Here is a 14,198-nt window from a genome sequence, read left to right as displayed (position 1 = left end):
TCTGTATCCCTGGTATTTTGAATCTCTGTGTCAAAAAATAAAAAAATAAGAAAGAGAAAAACTTTATTTTCAAATCTGGGTTTCCACGTTGTCTATAATGTATGGTCCTCCACCCGTCCGGATTTATTTTTCTTCTATGGATTTGGGTGGTTCATTGATGCTTGTCTCTCCCCAATATGTCATCTCTACCTTTTGTGCAGCATGTCGTTTATTCAATTTTTGGTTGAATATGATTTGTCAATAATTGGGCCACCTGACATTGCTGTAGCTTTGGTCCTATGGTCATCCGTTCATCTTGTGTTCTTGTTCTGGGTAGTTCGGTCCTGGGCCCAGTGTTCCTGTTCTGGATTTTCGTGTTTTGCGTTTGATCTTTCCCTCTCTATGCCTGGAGTGGTTTTGTTATGATGACTGTCGTGTCTTCAGGCTCCCTCCACTTGTTCTTCTGAGTCTGCGCCTTCTGGTTTTGGGGAAAAGGATTTAAGAAGAGTGGTTTGTGTTTGTCCGGCCGCCAGAATCCACAGCTCTGATGGTTTTAAGGGGTTGACCGGTTATTTAATCCTTGGAGATTATATTAAGGCTGTTTCAATAGTGAATGATAGTATTGTGTCATCGGTTGACTTGGTTAATGTTTAAATAACACCTTGAGCAATTTCTACCCTGGCCATAGGAAATATATCACTTACGCTCTCAAGCTTAGTTCAAGAGTTACATCTTGTGTCCACAAGTCAGTCTTCTATCTGCCTTTCTTAAGCAGATGGCACTCTGCTAGATGCATTCCCATTTAGAGGCTTGTTATACTCCGCCTCTAAATGCTTAAGGTCAGTCTAGAAAAAATACTATCAAAACCTATGATCCCTCATGGCTCCCAAGTTCTCTTTTGCAGTATCCAGACGCCCTTGGCTAATTAAAATTTCAGTAGTCTGTACTTTGTTGTCCACCAATTTGAGAACCACTAATATCAAATACAAAGCATCAAATCCAGCCGAGATGTAATCCTTTGCTACGTGGGATGTTGACCTTCCTCATCTACAAATCTCCTTGGCTACTCTTCCCATCACCTACTCCTCGATGGCCTCCTAAAGGTGCGTCCCTCTGAAACTGTCAAAGGTTACTTTTCTTATCATTGGAGTATATAAGAAATTGGTGTTAAGATTTCGCACAGGTTATATATTTCACTATCATTTCACTGTTGGAATTTGTAATTATGGTGGTTTCTAGGGTGTGATAAATCCACAATGGGTCTTTACCTTGACTATTTACTAAATTTCACTTTCTCAGATTTGTTCTTTAAAAGCACTGTTATTTCATTTATCTCAAGCATTTTGAAACTGATCAGTTTCTGGGTTATTTATATATTCTTGTCAAGACTAATACTGCTTTGTTTTTATCTATGCATCACATCCTGAACCTGCGAACCCCTACGCCCCGATCAGCTTCTCCGTTTCCAGGAAATGATGTCACCCATGCATTCCTTGATCTGGTGCTGCAACGATGACTGCTCGACGTACCTATTGCTGCACTGAAAGTGACGGGGCGTTGGACCTCCTCTGCATTCCAATGACACTTCTGACTGAATTAATAAATCAATGTCAACCGCAGAATGAATGTAAATTCTTCGATTATAGATGTTAAATGAAAATTATTGCCAGGTGGAAGCCTCAAAATTTAGGATATTCAAAGTTTTATCATAGTATGCGCTGGAGCTCGAATTTGGTTCTTAAGCTCATTTGTTTGTAGTATGCCAATGAAGCATAGTAATTATGGGCGTTGAACTCGTTCTTAATATATGGATGGAACCTCAATTAAATGGATGTTCCTTGAGCGCTCATAATTGGAATGCCAAATGGAGAAAATTATGGCTATTAAGCTCGTTCGTTATACTGTCGTTGGGAGCTTCGAAATAATGGATGTTACTTAAGCCCATGTATATATAGTTGCCAAAATGGAAGAAGTTTATGGCCATCAAGCTTGTTCTTAGTTTAATGGAAGTTTGAATAATGGCTGTTACTTAAGCATGTCATAATACGCCATTGGAAGCTTGGATTGGATGTTAAGTTAATGTCTCATACGGGTTGTTTGGCAGTTTAAATTAAAGTTCCGCACAGCGTTTTGCGGACGTGAGCTTACGTTCTAAGATCAGGTATGAGTAATTCTTATGATGGCTCCCCTTTTATTTCTTTCCCTCTCTCTTTCAGATAGTATGTTCCTCTAGTGGTTTCCACGAACGGGGGCGGCCCAACGGTCAATGGTGCTGGGTCACACATAGCAGATCCACTAGATAGCATGTTCCCTTCGTGGCGCTGTACTCGAACGGGGGCGGCCCAACGGTCAATGGTGCCGGGTCACACATAGCAGATCCACTAGTTAGCATGTTCCCTTCGTGGCGCTGTACTCGAACGGGGGCGGCCCAACGGTCAATGGTGCCGGGTCACACATAGCAGTCATACTGGGAAATGAAATAAAAATGGAATGCCGCCGAAAACACAGCCCATTTTATTACACACTGATTATACATTCACATTTTTCTTCTTCTGGATGATTTTGGTGTTGGGGGTTTTGTTACCCGAAAGTTTTATGGAAATTTCTCATGGAATTGAACGGAGCCTTATGCCAAACAAAAAGATGTGAATGCCAACTTAAAGAATGTGGAAAATTAAGTATGTCAAATAAATATTTCTTACTGCAAGAGTTGTCTGACTGAAATGACGTCTTGTCGTATTTCAGGCAGATACTCGCTGCAGTGTTTTACAGGTAACTACCCTATGGCGGTTCAGTCAATTAACTCACCTGCTCAGCATCCTATTTAAGCCCAGGTGCGCAGTTGTTCATTTTCCTTCTTACCTTCAGCGCTCATTCTTCGCCCCCCCCCCCCCCTTCTCCCTGGCTTCCACCTGTTGGCTCCGTAAAGGGGGGTTTTGTTACCCGAAAGTTTTTTTGGAAATTTCTCATGGAATTGAACGGAGCCTTATGCCAAACGAAAAGATGTGAATGCCAACTTAAAGAATGTGGAAAATTAAGTATGTCAAATAAATATTTCTTACTGCAAGAGTTGTCTGACTAAAATACGTTTGCGGGTTTCTTCTGGGCAGCGCAGATGTCAGTGCACCTCTGAAAGCCTTCAGCACGGGCAGGGTGTTAGCTCTGGGTCCCGGAACAGCCGGCCGTCCACGTTCAATTTGTCAACGGCCACCACCGCTCGTGATCCAGCAGTGAGATGCTTCCTCCTCAGCAGGAAGAGGATTTTCCAACGGCGAAGGATCTCGACTGGAAACTGGTAGTTAACACTGAGGTGTGTTCCCTTCAGCTCCCAGCCTCGGCCCTTCAGCAGCTCCTTTTGTTTATAATGCTCAAATTTGGCAACAATTGGACGCGGGTGCTTGTTGTCTGGCCTCTTTCCTCCGAGCCGGTGAACCGTGTGGAAACTGATCTTCTGGACCTCTTCCTTGGGGAGCTTCAGGTGGGCCTCCATGAAGGACTTCACAGTGGTCTCCGGGTCTTCCAATCATCGTCGATGTAATTCTCCAGGTCTTCCAAGTCCTCCTGGCTGACAAATGCTTGACAAACTTTCAAATTTTGTTAACTTTGTGGCGCGCCGCCAAGTTAACTCACCACCCTCCTCTCATCGGGTCTCGCGATACTACAGCATCACAGCCCATGAGAGAGTTGTTTTTTCCCGCGCTCCTCCAGTGTTTTCTATACAGAGAGCGCAAATAACGGTCATCATAGCAGCAGATTGACAAGATAGTCGGGGCGCTCTGGCACTGATTTAATTAGTTTTACGCACGTGCCGAGTACTGTGTGAACAACAGCCCCGCGCCCCGTGGAGGTGGGTGCGGTCTTTGAGAATGTTGCCCCGGGGCTCGGTACCCATCCCTAGTTATATCCGGTCTTTTGTAACCAACATACCCAGAGTAAGCAAGTTCAGGCAGATTTCAGCCAGAGTTCAGGGTTAAAGTCAGGGTAGTTTAAACATGTTTTTTTGAATACCCCCCTGTTCGTGTTAGTCCAGAGAGGTTGGTGTTTGTCTTTGTTTTCCCCTTTTCTTTTAGTACAGGCAAGAAAACAGATTTCAGTTGGGTGGGGTTTTATTTGTCATTTTGGTTTTGGTTCACCCTGAAGTCTTTTTGCTTTACTTGAAGTTCTTGTTGGTTGTTATTCATTTGTAATTAAATTTGTTATATTTGTACGGCAACCAGACTGGTGACCTGTCCAGGCATTCCCCTGCCTTAACCCGTAAGTGGTCGGGTTAGGCTCCAGCAGCCCTGTGACCCCAAAAGGGACAAAACTGAAGATGAATGTTTGTACAGAGACAATCTTTGGTGTTTATTAATTAATTTAAAATGGGCAAAAACTGTCACTTTTATGTTATGCCCCTCTAGGTACCCCTACACCGGAAAAGGGGCATAAAGTAAAATGTTTTGTATTGTTGAAATACTAGATCGATAAGCAGTATCAATAAGAGTAGTGGTACCGTTAAAACCTAAATGATACCCATCCCTAGATATGAGTTAGCTTAATTACATGGTAACCCTGGGTTAATGCACGTGCACAGCAGGTACATAAAGACATTCTCAATAGATCGCCAATTTCCAGAGTTACCATGGATACGCATGGAGAACAAAAGAGGGTGCTATAATTTAGTGAGTCTGAGCTTTTATTGACGCCGTATGAAGATTATACGTCTATCAAAAAAGTAACATTGCTGCATCATCAGCAAAAGAAAGAGTTTCTGCTTGGAGAAAAAGAACGATTACTCAATTACTCTGTGATGTATATATACACAACTTATAAAACGTAAAGGAATTATTTTTATTGGTAACAACTAATTAAGTTAAATGTATTCAACATAATTTCTTAATATCCAACTGAATAATTGTTTTTACAACTCAAATTTGCATACATATCTAACTAAATGTCATATTACTCCAATTCAATTAAATGTTTTTAATAATAATAATAATAATAATTTTTTTTATTTGTATAGCGCTTTAAATGGCACACAAAGATGCTTTACAACACATGAGCAAAAACAGTTCATAAGAACAGAGCTAATACAATAAAAATATTAATAAAAACATAGAAGACATTAACGATTAAAAGCTATTTTAAAAAGATGAGTTTTAAGTGATTTTTTAAAAACTGGGAGGTCAGTGCAGTCTCTGAGATGTTGGGGCAGAGTGTTCCATAGGGTTGGAGCAGCAATGGAAAGGGCTCTGTCTCCACAGTTTCGGCGCTTGGTCCGACAGGGGAGAGACAGAAGGTTAGCATCGGACGAGCGCAGGGAGCGGGAAGGGGTGTGACGCTCGAGGAGATCGGTGAGGTATGGTGGGGCCGGGTTATAAAGGGCTTTGAAAGTGATGAGGAGAACTTTGAATTTGATACGCTGATGGATGGGGAGCCAGTGAAGGTCTTGAAGGACGGGGGTGATGTGTTCACGGGAGCGGGTGTGTGTGAGCAGACGGGCAGCAGAGTTCTGAATGTATTGCATCTTATTTATTATTCTGGAGGGTGTACCAAGGAGTATGCTATTGCAATAATCTAACCGGGAGGTAATAAAAGCATGAATGAGGGTTTTAGCAGCAGCAAAGGAGAGGGATGAACAGAGGCGGGCAATGTTTTTCAGGTGGAAACAGGCAGGCCGAGTGATTTGATTAACATGTTGCTCAAGTGATAGATTAGTGTCAAAGAGAAACCCAAGGTTGCCGATGACTGGTGATGAAGAAAGCGTGGTGTTATTGAAATTTAACTGAAAATTTTGTATGGATTTTGTGATGGCTTTGGGGCCAATTATGATTATGTCGGTCTTATCACAGTTGAGTTTGAGAAAATTTTGCTCAAGCCATGTTTTGATGTCTGTTAGACAGCGGGTGAGTGTGAAATAAGTGGTGGAGCTGATGGATTTGGTGGAGATGTATAGTTGTATGTCATCAGCATAACAGTGAAAATTTAAACCATGTTGTCAGATGATGTCACCAAGGGGAATGAGGTAAAGGATGAACAGGAGTGGGGCAAGCACCGAACCTTGGGGAACACCTTGCAACAGAGGAGCTGTGGAGGATGAGCAATTGTTTCCCTTGATAAACTGTTGAAGGTTTGTGAGGTAGGACTGAAGCCAGGATAGAGCAGAGCCGGTGATGTTGAGACCGTTCTTGAGACGGGAGAGCAGGATGGAGTGACTGATGGTCTCAAATGCTGCAGTGAGGTCCAGGAGAATGAGGATGGAGAGCTGTCCATCTGAATTTATCGTACTTCTTGAACTCTCATATGTCTAAGTTAGAGGCTGCAGAATTTCTTATTTTCATAAAATTCAAATAAATAATATGTTGTGGATTTATAATATATACCATTCATTTAATTACCAAGACTCCACCTGTAACTCCTATTCTTATGCGATACCATAGAACTATTGATGCTAAATAACCTCATCATCTTCTTCCTTCCTCTCACTCATGGTGCAGAAAGAATTAAAGATAACAGAACAAATACCTGGGGAAAATACAGTAAAACAGCTAAACAAGTGAACACATTTTTTCAAAAAACCCAAAATAAATCCAAATCCATCCAGACAGGCAAAGGGAATTGTATCCCACAATTCCTTGCGGTGCTGATCTTACAGCAGCACCAAAGTTACACCTACTTAATTGAATTAATTTAAATAAAAGTAAAATAACTGTCTGATAACTACTGACTTCACTAAAAAATGTTTTTTCTTAACTGAAGCAAATAATTAAGTTAGAACTCAAAGTGTAAAGTTTATATTCTCAACATCCATATGTGATCTTATCACCCTCTCACGGCGGAAAAAGTATTATCTGAGCTTCTTCATCCACTGAATCATCTTCAAATGGACACGCCATGCTGCTTCACCTCTGTAAACAAACTAACCTTCAAGTAAACCTGCTCCCGACCAGGTTATGTTCAGAGCATGAGTTGCTATGGCAACTTGACATATCCTGAAACATACCTTCATTTATGGAACTGAAAGCTGAGGTTATCAACTTCCTTAGCCCCAAACTTACCGTGGGAGCTAGCATAACCTGCTTTCTGGAATACCCCCCAGGAGAAAAGGAGTACTAAAGAAAATGTCAGTTCACCCCTACAGCTTCACTTAAACAAAACTAGACCAGACAAAACTACAGAGTGGGCCTAAACACAAAACCACAAAGAATTACAAAGTGCAAAACAGAAAAACTAAACAAATGGAGAAGAGGGTCAAGCTGCAGTGGAGACTGATTACAGCCGAGCTCCCTTCTCCCAGGCTGGAGGTCCAAGTGGTGCTTTTAAAGGATAACTCCATCAGCTTGGGTCCAAATGGAAGCAACACCCATTTCAGTACAACACCTGAATATAATCAGACACAGAAACAAAGATCCACAAAAAACAATAATGTCTCACTCTGATTGAAAAAATTTCACAGAAACACAGACTAAACAGAAAAAAAACCCCAAATATATATAACCACAGCCGTAACATGGAGGGAAGCTCCTCCCACTTTGACAAAGCAGCAGTTTTTGCATTTCCTCGTGTGCTAGCAAGACAGCATTTGCTACAGATTGAAGGTCAGATCTTGACCTGGTTTTGTTTCCATGTTTCTCAAAAAATCTTTGATTTCTTGGCTTCTTTCAGATCCTGTTACTATGAGACTGATGGGATCGAGTCGTTGTTCTGGTGAACTCCAGGTGAAAATCGGAGGAGAATGGAGAGCTGTTGATGCTGAAAGATTTCTAAGAACAGAGACAACATCAGCATCTGTGTGCAAGAACCTGAAATGTGGATCCCACGTTTCATCGACAACTAAACAACTTCCAAGAGAAAAAACAGTTTTCAGGATTAGGTCTTCCTGCTTTCATATATTTCCACTAAATATGGAGGAATGTTTGTATGAAAACACAATGGGCAACCGCACATTGGAAATCACCTGCTTAGGTAACAAACCTTCTTATGCCGACTGTATGTACGTCTCACTGTCAGTTTGTGATGCGTCATTGAGTCGATCTTAAGTCGTTTTTTTAGTAACCTGAGATGTTTGAGTCCAGAGAATTGAAATATTCCTCATTGTGAACCGTTCTAAACTTGGTCTTCTCTTCTGGATCCACAGACTCTGTCAGGCTGGAGGACGGATCCAGTCGGTGTTCAGGCAGGCTGGAGGTGAAGTCCAACAACTGGTGGTCCTCCGTGTGTGAAGATGACTTTGACCTGCTGGATGCAGAGGTGGTCTGTAGGGAGCTGGGCTGTGGGGCTCCTTCAGTCCTCCAGGGGGCGCTCTATGGAGAAGCAGAAGCTCCCATATTGAGCAGAGAGTTTCTCTGTGAAGGTCATGAGTCTGTTCTTCTGGACTGTGGAAGCTCATGGAGGAAAACAAAAGTCTGTCCACCTGACAAAGCTGTTGGACTCACCTGCTCAGGTACAGCTGCCAGTTAGTGAATGTAGGCGTGTTTCTGTAACATGTTCAATCTCACTTGGAGCTGATGGATCAATAAGCACAGACAGAACTTTTTGTGACATTTACGCCACTATAGAAATGTCTAGAACACCTGTGCAGGTACATCAATCAGTAAAAGTTTGATTGAAAGTCATCTCAAGCTCTGTTTACACCGGGCATGTGACCCATATTCACTCACTGGTCATTACCAAATCCAAGTCTCTGATTTGTCAAAGTTTCAGCTGGTTTCTACATGAGTTCAAAGGTCGCGTGTTTTGTTCATGGAGCCTAAAAACGGTCATAGAAACTTGCATAGCTAAGTGTGAATGTGAGAGTTTTGAACCAGAAGCCCTAAATCCACGTTTACATTGACTTTTCATTGGAAGTGGCTGCTTAAACGCGTTACTGAGGCCGATGTGAACGGAGCTTTAGGGAAGTGGACGGGTGGAGGGAAGCTCCTCCCACTTTGACAAAGTGCAGTTTTTGCACTTCCTTGTGTGCTAGCAAGACAGCATTTGCTAAAGATTGGAGGTCAGATCTTGACCTGGTTTGGTTCCCATGTTTCTCAAAAAATCTTTGATTTCTTGGCTTCTTTCAGATCCTGTTACTATGAGACTGATGGGATCGAGTCGTTGTTCTGGTGAACTCCAGGTGAAAATCGGAAGAGAATGGAGAGCTGTTGATGCTTGGATATATGAAAGAAAAGAGACAATATTAGCATCTATGTGCAAGAAGATGAAGTGTGGATCCCACGTTTCATCGACCATTAAACAACTTCCAAGAGAAAAGACAGTTTTCTGGATTAATTTTCCCTGCTTTCATATAATTCCACTAAATATTGAGGAATGTTTCTATTATGATGCAATGACCAGCAAAACGATGGAAATCACCTGCTTAGGTAACAAACCTTCTGATGCCGACTGTATGTACGTCTCACTGTCAGTTTGTGATGCGTCATTGAGTCGATCTTAAGTCGTTTTTTTAGTAACCTGAGATGTTTGAGTCCAGAGAATTGAAATATTCCTCATTGTGAACCGTTCTAAACTTAGTCTTCTCTTCTGGATCCACAGACTCTGTCAGGCTGGAGAACGGATCCAGTCGGTGTTCAGGCAGGCTGGAGGTGAAGTCCAACAACTGGTGGTCCTCCGTGTGTGAAGATGACTTTGACCTGCTGGATGCAGAGGTGGTCTGTAGGGAGCTGGGCTGTGGGGCTCCTTCAGTCCTCCAGGGGGCGCTCTATGGAGAAGCAGAAGCTCCCATATTGAGCAGAGAGTTTCTCTGTGAAGGTCATGAGTCTGTTCTTCTGGACTGTGGAAGCTCATGGAGGAAAACAAAAGCCTGTCCACCTGACAAAGCTGTTGGACTCACCTGCTCAGGTACAGCTGCCAGTTAGTGAATGTAGGCGTGTTTCTGTAACATGTTCAATCTCAGTGGGAGCTGATGGATCAATAAGCACAGATGGAACTTTTAGTGACATTTACGCCACTATAGAAATGTCTAGAACACCTGTGCAGGTACATCAATCAGTAAAAGTTTGATTGAAAGTCATCTCAAGCTCTGTTTGCACCGGGCATGTGACCCATATTCACTCACTGGTCATTACCAAATCCAAGTCTCTGATTGGTCAAAGTTTCAGCTGGTTTCAACGTGAGTTCAAAGGTCGCGTGTTTTGTTCTTGGAGCCTAAAAACGGTCATAGAAACTTGCATAGCTAAGCGTGAATGTGAGAGTTTTGAACCAGAAGCCCTAAATGCACGTTTACATTGACTTTTCATTGGAAGTGGCTGCTTAAACGCGTTACTGAGGCCAATGTGAACGGAGCTTTAGGGAAGTGGACGGGTGGAGGGAAGCTCCTCCCACTTTGACAAAGCAGCAGTTTTTGCACTTCCTTGTGTGCTAGCAAGACAGCATTTGCTACAGATTGAAGGTCAGATCTTGACCTGGTTTTGTTTCCATGTTTCTCAAATAATCTTTGATTTCTTGGCTTCTTTCAGATCCTGATCCTGTGAGATTGATGGGATCGAGTCGTTGTTCTGGTGAACTCCAGGTGAAAATCGGAAGAGAATGGAGGGCTGTTGATGGATGGGGATTTAAAAGAACAGAGAGAACATTAGCTTCTGTGTGCAAGAACCTGAAGTGTGGATCCTACGTTTCATCGACAACTAAACAACTTCCAAGAAAAAAGCCAGTTTTCTGGATTTGGTCTAACTGCTTTTATGAATTTCCACTAAATATGGAGCTATGTTCGTATCACATTCGAATGAGCAGCTACACGGTGGAAATCACCTGCTCAGGTAACAAACCTTCTGATGCCGACTGTATGTACGTCTCACTGTCAGTTTGTGATGCGTCATTGAGTCGATCTTTAGTCGTTTTTTTAGTAACCTGAGATGTTTGAGTCCAGAGAATTGAAATATTCCTCATTGTGAACCGTTCTAAACTTGGTCTTCTCTTCTGGATCCACAGACTCTGTCAGGCTGGAGAACGGATCCAGTCGGTGTTCAGGCAGGCTGGAGGTGAAGTCCAACAACTGGTGGTCCTCCGTGTGTGAAGATGACTTTGACCTGCTGGATGCAGAGGTGGTCTGTAGGGAGCTGGGCTGTGGGGCTCCTTCAGTCCTCCAGGGGGCGCTCTATGGAGAAGCAGAAGCTCCAAAGTGGAACAAAGAGTTTCTCTGTAAAGGTCATGAGTCTTCTCTCCTGGACTGCAACCACGCCAGACTAGAGAGAAGCTCCTCATCAGACAAAGTTGTTGACCTCACCTGTTCAGGTGGAGGAGGAGCCACAGCTTTAAACTGGTATCAGGTGTAATCATTTATCAATAACATATCTGTTTGTGTCTACATGAAGGAATCATCCGCCTGGAGGGAGACGTCAGTCACTGTGCTGGAACACTGGAGATGTTTTACGGTGGAGACTGGGGACCAGTAGCTGCTTCTAACTGGAGCCGGGACTCCGCCTCTGCAGTGTGCGCTCAGCTGGGTTGTGGTTCTGCTCTGTCTACTAGAAGCAAAGACAACTTCCTGAACAGATCAGTGTGGTGGATCCAGCCTCCGTGTGGCCCATCACTGGAAGACTGTGATATTATGCGTTGGGATGATCAAAGCCAATCTACTCTTGAAATAATCTGTTCAGGTAAAACCAAACACCAACGTCATTATTTTACTGATCATGTCCCATTTTGCTGCAACACTCTGTAATTCTAGAATTTACTGATCCAGATCAGCACCAAGTGTGTCAGGAAAAAGTTCCAATTCCTGAAGAATCAAATGTCCAACATGACTCAGCAGAAATCCTCTGTTTCAGTCTCTGTGGTGGGTTTGATGATCCGTTGGGTTGTCGTCTCGGTGGGTTTGATGGCGATGATCCTCGTCACCTGCTTCTACGCCACGGTACTGAACACACAACCTGCACGGCAAATACAGGACCTGAAGTATTTTATAGTGATGGTGAATTGTTGTCTTTTAGAAAAGCAGACGGAGAACACGAGAGGAACCGAGACGTTCCTGATGGTTCTGGTTCTGGAGGCTGTACAGAGGAGAGGACTGCAGTGTGAAGGAAAGAATGAACAGTCCAGGCTGCAGCTGTAGAACTCTGCATTACATTACCAATAGTTTCAATAAGCAGCAATATTAACATTTGACCCCAAACAATATTAAAGATGAAACTAATGAGTAAAGTAGCTCATTTATAGAAAATGTCATTGTCATTCTTGCTCATGTAATCCTAATTTTCTACAAAGAGAATGAGGTGAGCGTTGGATGCAGATGTTGTACAAAAGCTGTGAAGTAAAAAGCGCTTTCATCCACCAGATTCATGCTTTAAAGGTTGGAGCAAATTATTGTGGAATGATACCTGCTTTATTGTTGATGAACTCACTCCAGGTTTAATGGGTCACGTTCATAAATCCTAGAAAGAAAAAGGAGAAAAAGAAAGTCATTTGTATATCCCTTCCTGAACTGATTAATTTAATCTGGTTCATCAGGTTATAAATCATTTTGCAGAGGAGGAAGCTGTAGATTAAATGATACATCTAATATTTTTATGTAAAAATAAAGTTTATTTACAGTTCCTGGGTGATCCTTTGTTTTTCTTTTCCTTTTCTTGCATTTCAGTTCAAGTGATAACACATTTCTGTATTTCTGTATATTTCTAAAGTCAATAAAGTTTTGGATGGACTCTCTCAGAATTGTGTGGAATCTGTGCCTTTGTGAAAGACATTTCCTTGCTCATGAGTTCCTCGTCAGCAGAGATCTTCATGGATCCAGGAGACGCCGTCTGAGCCCCTGGGGGGGCTTCAGCCTCCCCCTGAAACTGCAGATGTTCCTCTGGTTCCAACGCAAAAGAAACTCCAAACAGCTTTTTCCAGCTGCTTGGATGTGAACAGAAAGCAACATGAAAACACGCTAGTGAAGGGTTCCATCAAGATACTGGAGTATATATTATTTGTTGGAGAAAATGAAGAGAGATGAAATGAGAACAAACTCATGACTAAAGTGCCGCAGGAGTTCACTGTTTGACAGTTTCTCTTTTATTACTGATGCTCTGAGACAAGACTCTGACAGTGAGCTGTTTATGTTGTTTTTCTTCTCAGTAGAAGGCCCAACTTCTCTTGAAGTGCTAAGAGTAAAAACAGGCTTTGATTAGGGATGTCTGTGCGCCCTGTCATTGAAATAATGCTGTCATAATACTGTGACCCTTTGGCATATGACTATAGTGGGGAAAGAGGAGAGCGGCGCCACCAAATGTCCAGCAGAACATCCTGAAAGCTTCCAGAAAACCCATCAGTACATTCCAGGAGCAGATTCCAACTGTCAGGTTTCAGGAACTGGATCTCTGGGAAATCCTCCAGAACTGAGAGCTCCTCTAGAACCGGACCATTTTGTCATGGTTTGAGTTTGTTGTGTCTTGTTTTTCGTCTTAGTTCTTGTTCTGTCTTGTTTGGTTCTGTTTCCTGTTTTATTTTGAAAGGTTTCCTGTCTTGTCTCTTAAGTTTTACTTCCTTTGGTCCCCATCTGCCCTGATTGTGTTCACCTGTGTCTTGTCTGCCCTGTCTGTATTTAAGTCTTGTCTCTGCCTTCCTCCTGTGCTGGTCCATTAGCCTTGTCATGGTGTTTTCGTCTTCTTGTCTTCATGCCTCGGTCCATGTTTTTTGCCACGCTCATGTTTCCATGTCCCTCGCCACGCCAAAGTAAGTTTTTGTTTGTTTTGTAATCCTGCTCTGCAGCGCCTTTTGTTTATTAAAACCCTCTAGTCCCTGAACCGTGTGCCTCCCCCTCTGCATCTGGGTCCTACCGGCTTTCGAGCCACCCCACAGCGTGACACATTCTTCTGTAAAAGCCCGGTGAAGCAGCGACGAACACCAGCAGGCTTGGAGGCCCTACCTGCGTCCCACATTTCCCCAACAAACACACACACAGACATTTATGCACACAATAAAACATCCCATCCACCCCTCCTAAAGCTATCTAAACACCCCTACAACACCTTTGTTTGAATGTAAATGTACATTTTTTTCATATTTTTTCTAACTTCTTGAAGGATTTTGGTTCTTCATTTTTTTTCTGTGCTGTTAGTTTTTTTGTTTTGTTCTCTGTCTTCTGTTTTGCAGATTAGGATTAAGATGAATAAACATTCTGGAAAATTCTTGACTTTAAAACGAGGTCTGCTGATTTTAGCAAACATCAGAAACAGAAGGACAGACGGGGCGACACGGCGCCAGAGAGACGGACGGGGGCGACACGGCGCCAGAAAGACAGACGGGGGCGACACGGCGCC

At 42.8% G+C, this 14,198-nt stretch overlaps 2 long non-coding RNA genes across 3 annotated transcripts in view; one reads left to right on the top strand and one right to left on the bottom strand.

Annotated features, from left to right (window-relative positions):
- LOC144981599 (uncharacterized) overlaps positions 1 to 14,198 on the bottom strand; it is a 383,701-nt gene that overhangs the window by 97,739 nt on the left and 271,764 nt on the right. The gene's annotated exons all lie outside the window — the stretch shown is intronic.
- On the top strand, positions 9,496 to 12,228 carry LOC105358203 (uncharacterized). 2 transcript variants are annotated; one of them, XR_013647199.1, is made up of 4 exons: positions 9,496 to 9,798; positions 11,271 to 11,555; positions 11,727 to 11,812; positions 11,889 to 12,228. It is a non-coding gene; the product is annotated as an uncharacterized LOC105358203 (long non-coding RNA). The 2 variants fall into 2 exon arrangements; XR_013647198.1 differs by lacking the exon at positions 9,496 to 9,798 and adding an exon at positions 10,829 to 11,190.

Source organism: Oryzias latipes, chromosome 13, assembly GCF_053564925.1.
Source record: "Oryzias latipes strain Hd-rR chromosome 13, Olatipes_Hd-rR_3.1".
In the NCBI taxonomy this organism is placed as follows: Eukaryota; Metazoa; Chordata; class Actinopteri; order Beloniformes; family Adrianichthyidae; genus Oryzias; species Oryzias latipes.
This window is presented reverse-complemented; position numbering and strand designations above follow the sequence as displayed.